Consider the following 13,622-nt stretch of genomic DNA (forward strand, 5'->3'; position numbering starts at 1 on the left):
TTATTAACAAACATTATATAATTTTAATGTGTGATTATTGTCCTCGTACATAAACTTTCTCAGTATTCCTCTGCCTTTCAGATATGCTGCCATCACAAAGACTTGGCTTTGCCACATTGCCAATTTCATTCCAGTTAATTATAATACAGGTATCTCTATTGCGTGCTCAGTGTATTCAAGGCATTATCCCAGATTCTGGAGATATATCCATTAATGAACCATCCCCCTGTAAGTAAATTGTAGTCTGACCAGATCTTTAGAAATTCAGAAAACTGCCACCTTCAAAGATATCTAGGAGTTCAGGAGTCCCAGACTGTGACCCACCTTACCTAACAACCAACTTCCTTGTAAAAAAAAAAAAAAAGTATTTTATTGACTAATTAATGTAACCAATATTTATTGAGTGTTAACTTTGAGCCTAAGATACAGCAATAAACAAATTGTATTAAGTGCTTGGCCTCGTGAAACTTGTATTCTAATGGAAGAGACAGACAATAAACAAATTAAGATGTAGAATGTAATGTCAGGTAGTGATATTTTGAATTAAAAAAAAAAGTTAAGGAGAAAGAGGACAACTTGTGGGGGGTGGGCTGCAAGCTAAGGTGCGAGGGAATGCCTCTCTGAAGAGGTGACATCTGAGCAGAGACTAGAAAGAGTGGAGGAGTGAGCCTGTGGCTGTGCGGAGGAGGAGCGTACCAGGTAAAGGACAGGTGCAACGGTCCTAGGGCAGGAGTGTGGTGTGTTTCAGGGGCTACAAGGAAGCCAGTGTGACAGAGCAGAGTGAGCCGGGGGAAGAGTGGTAAGTGATGAGAGCATGAAGGATCCTGTAGTGTATTTTAGTCTACAAGAAAAGAAGCCATTGAAGCATCTGGAGACCGGAAGAAATAGAAGCTGATTTATATTTTAAAGCCTCTCTGGCTGCTGTGTGGAGAAAAGATGGGAGGAGTGGAGGCCCAATATAGAGCAGAGAGACAACTGCAGTGATTAGAGTGAGAAATGATGCTGGCTTGCACTAAATTGACAGCACGGAGGTGTTGTTTGTGTGTGTGTGTGTGTTTTAAGGTAGGCCCAACAGGTATTGCTATCACAATTGATTAGTAATTATTTTCTCTTTTTGGTCGTGCTGTATGGCATGCGGGATCTTAGTTCCCCAACCAGGAATCGAACCTGTGCCCCCTGCAGTGGAAGCACGAATTCTGAACCACTGGACCGCCAGGGAAGTCCCTGATTACTAATTTTTCTTTTTTTTTTTTTAATGATCACCACTCTTAGGTTCTTTTTTGTTTTTTGGCTGCGCTGGGTCTTCATTGCTGCGCGCAGTGTTTTCTCTAGATGCGGCGAGCGGGGCTACTCTTCGTTGCAGTGCGTGGGCTTCTCACTGCAGTGGCTTCTCTTGTTGTGGAGCACGGGCTCTAGGCGTGCAGGCTTCAGTAGTTGCGGCACGCAGGCTCAGTAGTTGTGGCACGCGGGTTCTAGAGCTCGGGCTTGGTAGTATGGTGCACGGGCTTAGCTGCCCCACGGCATATGGGATCTTCCCAGACCAGGGATGGAACCTGTGTCCCCTGCATTGGCAGATGGATTCTTAACCACTGGACCACCAGGGAAGTCCCCCTGATTAGTAATTTTTAATCATGAAATGTTACATACAAAAAATAACCAACACCTACAATATTCCTGACCAGTACTCCTCAAATCTGTGTATCAGAAACAAGGAAAGTCTGAGAAACTGTCACAGTTAAGAGGAGCCTCAGGAGACATAAATGTAATGTGCTGTCCTGGATGGGATCCTGGAACAGAAAAAAGACATTAGGTAAAAACTAAGGAAATCTGTATAAACTATGGACTTCAGTAATAATAATGCATCAATATCAGTTCATTAATTATACCAAATGTACCACACTAATGCACAATGTTCATAGGGAAACTGTGTGTGGGGGTGTAATATGAAACCTTCTATACTATCTGTTCATTTTTTCTGTAAATCCAAGTTAAAAAGGAAAAAAAAACCAACAATGTAACTCATATCCATGTATCCATGGAGATGGCTGGTGGTGACGGATGCACAATGTGAATATACTTAATGCCACAAAACCATATACTTAAAAATAGTTAAAATGATAAATTGTATGTTACATACATTTTATTGCAATAAAAAAAAGATGTTTGACATTTTTGCTTCAGTTTTTTTTTCTGTTCACAAGGTTTAGAATTAGGTGATTTCCTCAGTCATAGTATTATAAGTGACAGAACTGATATCTGAACCCAGATCTGCCTCCAAAGCCCATGCCTTAACCACCCTGCTTTATTGTCCCTCCATTAGTGTCTGTGGAACCCCTCCTCCCCTTGCATTTCACATATATTCCAAGGTCTTACCTCCCCCAGAGAGCTCTTAAGATTACTAGCTCATATTCATTCATTCAACAAATATGAATTGAGCTTTTCCTAGGTACCAGGAACTATGCCAGTACCTTTTCCATACTCATGTAATTCTCATCACAGCCCACAGTGAAAGAGATAGTGCTATAGACCTGAGAAAACTGCAGCTTGGAGAGGTTACATCACTTGTTCAGTATTATAGACCTAGGTGTACCCAAGCCAGGCATTAAACTCAGGTGTGTCTAGCTCTAAAGCCAAAGCTTTTAATGGCCTCCTTGTTCATTGGAGACAAGAGTATTATTTTTTATTATTTCTGGTATTGTGTTTACCATGAGGGAAGGTTCACACCTCACATTGTTAGTAGCTTGAGTCGCCCTCATTCTCTAATTGTCTATACCTGTATTTTATGATAGATTCCTCTGGTTATTGATTGTTTCTTCTGTTTATGTCTTTTATCTCTCCCATAAGATCTGAGCTTCATGTACATGGAACTTCTTTTTTACCTCTGTACCGTGGCATCTGAAGCTAGAAGGAAATTGAGTGTTCTCTCCCAAGCCTCTGCCCTTTCAGAAGTTATTTTTCAAATAGGAGGCCACCCAGCTACTCAGGGGAGCCATGACTAGAACCCTGTTTATATCTGCTCAGCTAGGGAGGGCACATGGTGCCACAGGTCTTCAGTTTAAACACAGGGGAAGGTGAACATCAGGGAATCAATGGTGTGTGAAAAGGTCCATAAGACACCTTTAAATCTCTTTCATTAATCTTTTAATAGAACCATTCTCTTAAAGTTGATCTTCCATGGCCTCCAAATTGCCAAAAGTTTTTTTCTGTTTTTATCCTTTTTATCTTAATGCCTTCTTTCTGAAGCTCTTCTTTCCTTGGCTACCATGGCACTGAACTCCCCTAGTTGTTCTTCTGTGATCACACTTTATTTTCCTTAACTGTTCCTCCTTCCACTTCCTAAAATGTAGGCAATTCCTAAGGCTGTCTTGAACCCTCCCTTTTTTCTTTATTCTTGCATCTACTTCAAGGGTTTCTGAACAATGGATCCCACATCTTTAGCCTTTTCTCCAAGGTCTAGACCTGAGGCTCCAGCTGTTTGAAAAATTCCGCTTGTGCAAAGCTAACTTCAACACCTACTCTCCACACCAAACCTCATCCTCCCTGTAGGGATCCCATGTTTCCTTAACACCTCTTGCCTACATCTTTACAAAAGTACCTTCGGGGTCTCCAGATCGATAGTCTAATCCTACTTCAGTGTAACCTAGTAACTGATTCCAAAGTATTCGTAAGGTCAGCTCAGATGATTTCCCTCTCCTCTGCAAAGGAACTTTAAGGGGAGTCCATTGCCTACTAACTCAAATTGGGCTTTCAAAAAACCCTTTATGAGCTGGTCTCAACTGACCTTTCAGGTCAAATTAATCTATCTCATTTTCTTTTGACATGTCTACACTTCTCTAATTCTGTACTTTTTCCTAATACTCTTCCTTTTTCTAGAAAGCCTCCCTCATTTCTGTTAAGACCTGTCAAAAATAAAATCAGATCAAAGTAAAATGTTAAGAGTTTACTGCGCATACAAAAGAAGAGTTCGCAAACTGGTAGACTTCAGATAGAAAGTGGCAAGAAGCTCAGAGGCATGTCCTTACAGGATGGCTTATAACACGAGAATAGGAAGTTGTTCAACCTTTACAATGATCGATTATTACAATAGGGGTTTCCAGACAGTAGGAGATTGGTTAAAAGTGATTATCTTATACTATTTTAGGAAGACAATTTAAATTTCGTTTATGATTATCAGAGGCATTTACAAGAAATAACCTAAATTGAATTTCGTTTACATTCATGAAATAAACTAGATTAAGTTTCCCTTTCATGGCCTAATTGGTTTTGTCTGCTCAGGGGATTTTTTTTTTTAATACTTATTTATTTGGCTGCGCTGGGTCTTAGTTGCGGCACTCGGGACCTTCGTTGCCGCATGTGGCATCTTTAGTTGCGGCATACGAACACTTAGTTGTGGCATGTGGGATCTAGTTCCCTGACCAGGGATCGAACCCCTGGCCCCCTGCATCAGGAGTGCAGTCTTAGCCACTGGACCATCAGAGAAGTCCCCGCTCGGGGGATTTTTAAGGCTGGTCTCCACTTTTGGTCATACTCTCAGCAAGTTCTTGTTCCTGTATATGTTCTAGTATAGGGTTACTCTCGGGTACCACTGTTGATGTTGGTAGGATGGATTGGTTCTTTGTTTGTTTGTTTGTTGGACGCACCACGAGGCTTGCAGGATCTCAGTTCCCCGACCAGGGATTGAACTCGGGTCCTGGCAGTGAAAGCGCCAAGTCCTAACCACTGGACCACCAGGGAATTCCTTTCTTTTTTGGGGGGGGTGGGGTGGGGTGGATTGTGTGCAGTCACTATTACTGACAGTTGTATAGTCATGGTAGACATGGGTGGTTGGATCATTGAGTTCTTCTAGTTGCCTAATCCTGATGGACATTTGATGCGTGAGTAGCTGCTGAAAGGTATTTAAATCTCTTGAGAAGATGCAACACACTAGGGAAATTAATGTGATGACTATGAGAATACCCAAGGACTGAAAAATTCCCTAGGGCAGAGATTCCCAGGAGCCAAGACTTAACTAAAGAAATCAGTGGATGAACCGTGTCACCTATTTGGCGAAAGATGAACATCTGACCTTTAAGATCTTTTAAATTTGGGGTAACATTTCCTGATTTATTAACATGGAAACATTTTTCACCAATGACAATACACGCACCTCCTTGTTGGGCAGTTAGGTGCCTAAGACTCTTCTATTTGTAAGACTTCTGAAGCAAGGCTGGAAACCTTGGTATCTAAGGCTTGGAGAGAATTAGCTGTGTCACTGAAGCTTTTTTTTTTTTTAAGTTTTAGAGATATATAAAACAGCCTTTTCTAATTTACAGGTGCCAATATGAAGAATTAATGCTCTGACAAAGGAAGGAATCCAGCATTGTGTGTAGTGAGAGGATTTTGGTGCTTCATGGATTTCTCTTATGAACTGCTATCTTATGAATAAATGAATCAAGATTGGTGGTTTCATGTGCAGATATTTTTTTTGTTTCTGACTATTGGGAGTTAATAGCTCTAACCCACAATGACCATTCCAGTTTAGGGGAAGTTCCTGATATAGGGTGGTGTTGCATTGGAAATAAAGCCCCACTCCTCTTAGGGACAGAGTTAAGTTCTGATGGTCTTGGCTTGGGCAATTTGTGGATTGGTTACCCGAGGTTTCTTCAAGAACCATGAGCAAGTAGTGCTTCGATTACTGAATTTAGACAGAAGGAAGAATTTGCCATGGGATTAGGGATTGGAGAACATCCAGTCAGGGAAATTTTATTTTGGTCATAGTATTGGTAATGAATATAGGTAGAGAATCTTTAGAGTTTTGTTAAGAAAGTCTAATCCGAACAGTTTCATTACACTACTGAGGAGTGATAAGTCCCAAAGAGGGACAATCTGTTTGATTACTGAAAATATGAAGTGGAAATTTTTCTTTTATTGGAGGATGAATAGGAAATATAATTGGGAAGAGCTAGTTAGTTAGGCTTAAGGAATGTGTCCATAATCCACTGGGTTGATACCAAACTGTTTTGTTAGCAAGATATAACTGTAAGAATACATCAGGTTCTTCATTAATCTGGGTACATATCCAACATTCTACTTAATTAGTCACTCTTGCTATTTTTTTTTTGTACAGTGTCAATTAAGAGGTGTTTATACTTAACATTAGTAAAGGCTTAATAGAATTATTAATAATAAAAGCATGTTAATTTTGGCACCAGTGGTCTTGTTCCATTGACTTGGGAAAGTTGTCTACATCATGTGGTTGTCTGCTTCTGGGTAAAATTTTTCCCTGGTGTCCTTAATTTTAAGTCGGCTGTAGGTTGACAGGTCCGAGAGTCTGAGGGAGTTCTTTTTAGTTGAAAGATATGAACCCACGGTTCAACACTCTGTAATCTGACTACTATCTGAGAGGTTAAAAGAACCTGATGGGACACCATCAAGGTTCAAGTGCAGCTTTTGGTTGATGTGTTTTCCTGAATACTGTCACTGGGTTCCAAAGTGTTGGGTAGAAAGTCCTCATCAGGTTGAGGGTCTCTAAAGGCCTCTTTGACCTGCTGGAAATAAGCTTCTAATATTGCACTAGAGCCTTACAGTACTTGGTCATATCAGAGTTCACAAGAGCTGGACGAGCATGTGGGGTTCTATCATTAAGGGCATGGGTCACACAGTAATGATTTCATCAGGCGTCAACTTATTTTTTTTTTTAACATCTTTATTGGAGTATAATTGCTTTACAATGGTGTGTTAGTTTCTGCTTTATAACAAAGTGAATCAGCTATACCTATACATATATCCCCATATCTCCTCCCTCTTGCGTCTCCCTCCCACCCTCCCTATCCACCCCTCTAGGTGGTCACAAAGCACCAAGCTGATCTCCCTGTGCTATGCGGCTGCTTCCTACTAGCTATCTATATTACATTTGTTAGTATATATAAGTCCATCAGGCGTCAACTTATATTTTCCAAAAGGTGCTGATCTTATTGTCATAAGAGTTAAAGGTAACGCTTTAGGCCGAGGTAATCCTGTGGTCTCAGTTAATTTCGTCAATTTTAATTTTAGAATGCTATTGGTGCATTCAACCTTTCCTGAAGATTGAGGATGACAGGGACAGTGGTAGTGCCATTACGTTTGAATAACCTTGTCTAGTTGTTTTATAACTTGTCCAGTAAAGTGAATCCCTCTATCACTTGAAATTAAGTTTGGGGACTTCCCTGGTGGCGCAGTGGTTAAAAAGCTGCCTGCCAGGGGCTTCCCTGGTGGCACAGTGGTTGAGAATCTGCCTGCCAATGCAGGGGACACGGGTTCGAGCCCTGGTCTGGGAGGATCCCACATGCCAAGGAGCAACTAGGCCCGTGAGCCACGACTACTGAGCCTGCGCGTCTGGAGCCTGTGCTCCGGAACAAGAGAGGCCGCAATGGTGAGAGGCCCGCGCACCGCGATGAAGAGTGGCCCCCGCTTGCCGCAACTGGAGAAAGCCCTCGCACAGAAACGAAGACCCAACACAGCCAAATATAAATTAAAAAAAAAAAAGCTGCCTGCCAATGCAGGGGACAGGGGTTCAAGCACTGGTCCGGGAATTAATTAATTAATTAATTAATCTTTAATCTCGAGGGGTATGATGTCCATTTAAAAACAGGCTATAGATTGTGATTGTATAGTTTTGTCTGCTAATCAGATAATACCACCCCCACGGGCCTCTCTGGTGGTGCAATGGTTGAGAATCCACCTACCAGTGCAGGGGACACGGGTTCGATCTCTGGTCCGGGAAGATCCCACATACCGCAGAGCAACTAAGCCCGGGAGCCACAATTACTGAGCCTGTGCTCTAGAGCCCGCAAGCCACAACTACTGAGCCCGCGTGCCACAACTACTGAAGCCCGCACGCCGAGAGCCCATGCTCCACAAGAGAAGCCTGCACACTGCAACAAAGAGTAGCCCCGCTCGCTGCAACTAGAGAAAGCCCGCACACAGCAACGAAGACCCAATGCAGCAAAAAATAAATAAATAAAATTTAAAAAATAAATTAAGTTTGGTATTCCCTGAAGGGGAAAAACATTTTCTAATAATTTCTTTGCTATAGTGGTGGCAACAGCTTTCCAACACGGAAAAGCTTCTACCCATCTAGAAAACAGACATACTATTATTAAGTACATACTGATGGCCCATAGAAGGAGGCAAATGAATGAAATGCAAATGCAAATGTTCAAATGGTCCAGATGGTGAGGGAGCAGTTCTGGAGCCACTATAATGGACTTACCCAGGTTATGTGATTGGCAGGTTAGACATTAATTAGAGATGTTTCACACCATCTTAGAACAGTTACCCCACCAATACTTTTTCATAATTTGAATCATTTTGTCAATTCCATGGTGAATAGTCATAGAGTGCTTGCAAAAGTGGCAACTTGAGGGGTTCAGGAAACACACCAGGTGGCTACTCAGGGCCTCCCAGTCTTCTTTTTATATCAAATTTTCATCCTACTTGGTGCCACTTTTGTTTTCTAATATAGATAAATTTGCTTGTCTGTTAAATAAGTTATCATAAGTGATTTGATTTGGATCAATTTTATGGAGTTAATTCGTTATAGAGTTTTGGTACATTTTGAATCTCTTGAGTTGCAACCTTAGCATAAAAGTCAGCTATAACATTTCCTTGATATTCATGATCTGATCTGTATAAGCTTCAGCTTTTCTGACAGCAACTTGTGAAGGTAGTAATAGTGCAGAGGAGCTTAGCAATCTGAGGTTCATTTTTTATAGGCATGCCATTTGATGTTAGGAATTCCCTCTGTTTCTATAGTATACCAAAATCATGGACTACTCCAAAAGCATACTCTCTATTGGTCATACCTATTTATAGTTTTATCTTTGGCTAACTCACAGGCTTGAGTCAGGCCAACTAACTCTGCAGGTTGTGCTGAATTAAATTGGGGAAGAACTTTCCTTTCTAATAATTCATTTGGGGTAAGTAACAACATAGGAGCCTGATATTTTCCTGCAGAATTTTTGGCATAGGAGCCATCAACATAGAGTATTAATTCTGGATTGGTTAATGGGGTTTCCTGTAAATCTAATCTAGGAGTCAAATTTTGAGGAACCAATTCAATACAGTTATACGTCTCTCCTTTGTTGGGTAAAGGTAGGAGGGTAGCAGGGTTTAAAGAGTTATAGCAAAGAATGCATAGGTTTGAAGGACACGGGAAGGAGCAGAATCTCATAAGATGTTAGTCTCCTGACTGAGAAATGCTGTGAATGCTCAGTATTTAGTAAACTTTCTGTAGCATGAGGAACCTGTAGGTATGAATCATTTCCCTGGAAAAGTTCCGAGGAAGACTCTACAATTTTTTGTTGCTGCAGCTACTGCTTTTAAACAATTTGGATATGCCCTGACTGCTGGGTCCAACTGCAGGCTGTAAGAGGCTATAGGTCTATTTATTGCTCCATGTTCTTGAGTGAGGACTCCTAAAGCCCGATTGTTCCATTCGTGGATGAACAATACAAAGGGTCTAGTACATTTGGGGGGCAATAATGTGGGAGGATTTTGTAAAGGCCATTTGAGTTCAGTAAAGGTTTCCTTATGTTTTATTTTCCAAGGAAGAGATTCCTGAGTGCTACGTTTAGTTCATAGAGTGGGGAAGCCAATAAAGAAAAATACGAGACTCAGGACCTACAATATCCTGCAAGTCCGAGGAATCCTTACAGGTCTAGGATAATTTTGAATGGTATTTATTTACTTTTTTAATATTTACTTATTTATTGATTTGGTTGTGCCAGGTCTTAGTTACAGCAGGTGGGCTCCTTAGTTGCGGGGGGCAGGCTCCTTAGTTGTGGCATGCGACCTCTTAGTTGTGGCATGCAAACTCTTAGTTGTGGCATGCATGTGGGATCTAGTTCCCTGAGCAGGGATCAAACCTGGGCGCCCTGTAGTGGGACTGCAGAGTCTTAACCACTGCGCCACCAGGGAAGTCCCGAATGGTATTTATTCTTTCTAAAGACAGAAAGATTCCTTTTGCAGAGAAGTCATGACCTAGATAATGAACCATCTCTTGTGGTAACTGAAGCTTATCTTGAGGCCTTACAGCCTTTATAAGCCAGTCGTTGTAACAGATATGTTGAATCGATTCCTACATATTAAATCATCTACATATTAAATCAAGGTAGAATTTCTGAGAAATTGCAGCAGAGTGTTTAAATCCTGATGTTAAATTTGTGAAGTGTGGGGGAGCCTCGGTAAATCCCTGATGCATTATCGTCCGATATGACTTGATTTCTCCAAGTAAAAGCAAATAAATATTGACTTACTTTGTACACAGGGATGCTGAAGAAACATAGCATAAGATCACAACTGTAAAGCATTTGGATTCAGTTGGTATATTTGCCAACAAAGTACTTGGGTTTGGTACCCCTGGAAACGTCAGTATCACAGTGGCTCTTACTTATGGCTCTAAGGTCTTATACAAATCTCCATCCCCATCTACAGGGTTTCTTTAAAGGCAAGATAGGAGCACTGCAAGAATTGATACAGGGGATAATTAGCCTCTGACTTAATAAATCTTCTATTATAGGGGTGACCCCTTATATGGCTTCAGGCTTTAAGGGGTACTGAGGTGAGTTAGGAAGCAGTTTAGAAGGATCATTCTGAATTTTAATGATCATTCTGAATTTTAATACTTCTTATCCCTGATAAAAAAGTTATCAGGGATTTCAGAGAGATCTATAACATCTATACTTTTATGGAATTTAGTAGTCTCCTCTGGACAATCAATTTGGGCTTGGAGAACACATAATGCTTCAATGTCTGATGAGTCTGGAAAGTCTAAGGTTATTTCTCCTGAGGAAAATTTTATTTGGCCTTGTAATTTAGAAAGCAGATCTTTTTCTCCCTCCAAAACAACCAACTTTTTATTGAAGTATAATTGATTTACAATGTTGTGTTAGTTTCAGGTGTACAGCAAAGTTATATATGTATAACTTTTTCAGATTCTTTTCCATTATAGGTTATTTATTACAAGATATTGAATGTAGTTCCCTGTGCCATATAGTAGGTCCTTGTTGTTTATCTATTTATATATAGTAGTGTGTGTCTATTAATTTATTCCTCCCCTCCCCCTTCCCCCTTTGGTAACCATAAGTTTGTTTTCTGTCTGTGAGTCTATTTCTGCTTTGTAAATAAGTTCATTTGTATAATTTTTTTAAAAAATATTTATTTATTTATTTATTTGGTTGCACCAGGTCTTAGTAGCGGCTCGCAGGCACCTCAGTTGCAGCACGAGGGCTCCTTAGTTGTGGCATGCAAACTCTTAGTTGCAGCACGCATGTGGGATCTAGTTCCCTGACCAGGGATCGAACCCAGGCCCCCTGCATTGGGAGCGCAGTCTTATCCAGTGCACCACCAGGGAAGTCCCTGTATCATTTTTTAAGATTCCACATATAAGTGATATCATACTATATTTGTCTTTCTTTGTCTGACTTACTTCACTTCGTATGATAATCTCTAGGTCCATCCATGTCGCTGCAAATGGCATAATTTCATTCTTTCTTATGGCTGAGTAATATTCCATTGGTGTGTGTGTGTGTGTGTGTGTGTGTGTGTGTGTGTGTGTGTGTGTGTATGTATACATACCACATCTTCTTTATCCATTCATCTGTTGATGACATTTAGGTTGCTTCCATGTCTTGGCTATTATAAATAGTAAATAGCTATAGAAAGCAGGTCTTTACCTAGGAAATTCACAGGGGTAGTACTGCATAATAGAAAAGTATGACTTTCAGAGAAAGAGCCAACAGTTATGGATTCCAATAAAGGAACTCTTTGAACTTGACTGGAAACTCCCACTACTAAGATATTTTTATTACTCTGAGGAGGTTCTTCATGTGTCATGGTGGTTTTAAAGTAAATAGAGTTGGGGGGATGGGGGGAAGGGAGTTCCCTGGTGGCCTAGTGGTTAGGATTCGGGGCCTTTGCTGCCATGGCTCAGGTTCAACCCCTGGTGGGGAACTGAGATCCCACCAGCCTCATGGCACAGCCAAAAAAAAAAAAAGAAAGAAAAAGTAGAGTTGCTCTGGTATCTATCAACATGGTAGAAATTTCTCCATTTAAGTTTAGTTTAATTTTCATTCTCGAGTTAAAGGAATTATTGAAAGTAGCTTACTGGGCAATTTCTTGGAGCCTTATCATTGTTGACAGTCATCACAAGAATCTGGGAGTTGAGAGCTCTCTCTTATAGGGCAACTGGATTGCTAAAAGTGGCCTGTTCTTGGACTTCCCTGGCAGTCCAGTGGTTAAGACTCCGTGCTTCCAATGCAAGGGGCGCAGGTTCGATCCCTGGTTGAGGAACTAAGTTTCCATATGCTGTGTGGTGCAGCCAAAAAAGAAAAAAAAAAAAGTGGGCTGTTCTTCCAATGCCCCTTTTGATTACAGTATTTGCAGGTATCTCTACCAATAGGGGCAAAACTTGGAGTAGGAATGGACCTCTTGAAGTTGGGTCAAGGTTGTTGCAGTCGTAGGGCCATGAATTTATTTTCTTGATAGCAGCCTTTTTCTGTTCTGTTGTTCTTTCAAAATGTTCAGCAAGATGTTGAAGCTCTGGGAGAGAAGTGGCTTCTGATTCTAATTTATGTTCCCGTAACAAACCCTTGAGCTCTGGGTTAAGCCCATTGACAAAATGAGCACACAAGGCAAAACCAGTCCCCAGGTCTTTGAGACAACAATATTGTCTAAGTACTACTTCTAAACTAATTCAGAAATCTGCCACTGGTTTTTTTTTTTTTTAAAACAGGATTGTAATATGGCCCAGTCAATTCTCATAGGGAAAATCTTGGGAACTTCTTCAAGAAGCTGCTGACTTATTTTCTTGCTCTTTTTATTCTACCTCTGGAGGCATGTTTGTTGGGGCCTTCAAAATCTTAGGTAGGGTCTTTCCAATATATTTCTTGAAGCCAATTTTGAGCATTTCCTGGACTCAGTGTTAACAAATTGGTAAAAATCAGGTAGTCCAGGGTCATAGGCACCAAGAATTTTGAAATTCTTCTATAAATTTATCAGTGGTTTGGTCCTTTTTAGGGTATGGAATATCATTTACAATGGTTCAAAGCTTGGCTCAAGACCAGGGTTTAAATTCTACTGATCCCTGGTTCATTAGAGTAACTTATTTTAAAGGACATCTGATATTTAGGGGGTTTGGGGGGAAAGGGTAAAAGATCAAAGGGGTTAGTGGGTTCAGAAATAATCAGATTAAGGAGAATAAACAGGAGCAGAGGGATTAGCTGCAGGTCACTCAAGTCATTCATGTCGATCAGAGCTTTGGTCTTAAGTTTTTCGTTGGCTCATTGTAATGATTCCTTTAGAAGAGGCTATTTTAGAGTGATTTTGTCTTCTGGAGGCTTCCATATCAATCGAAAATGCATTCCATTGGGTTTTTTAAAACATTTATTTACTTATTTATTTATTATTTATGTATTTTGGCTGCGCTGGGTCTTAGTTGCGGCATGTGGACTCTTAGTTGAGGCATGTATATGGAATCAAGTTCCCCTACCAGGATCGAACCCGGGTAGCCTGTATTGGCAGTGCGGAGAGTTACCCACTGGAACACAAGGGAAGTCCCATGCATTCCATTGGTTTTGAAAGGCTTGGGATCATATCTTTTCCGG

At 40.8% G+C, this 13,622-nt stretch overlaps 1 long non-coding RNA gene across 6 annotated transcripts in view; it reads right to left on the bottom strand.

Annotated features, from left to right (window-relative positions):
* LOC137761976 (uncharacterized) overlaps positions 1-13,622 on the bottom strand; it is a 21,006-nt gene continuing 7,384 nt past the window's right edge. For all 6 annotated transcript variants that reach the window (XR_011073486.1, XR_011073482.1, XR_011073483.1 and 3 more), the window contains one exon: positions 1-1,787. This is a non-coding gene — a long non-coding RNA (uncharacterized lncRNA). The remainder of the gene's footprint in view (positions 1,788-13,622) is intronic.

The sequence above is a fragment of the Eschrichtius robustus genome, chromosome 3 (assembly GCF_028021215.1).
Source record: "Eschrichtius robustus isolate mEscRob2 chromosome 3, mEscRob2.pri, whole genome shotgun sequence".
Classification (NCBI taxonomy): Eukaryota; Metazoa; Chordata; class Mammalia; order Artiodactyla; family Eschrichtiidae; genus Eschrichtius; species Eschrichtius robustus.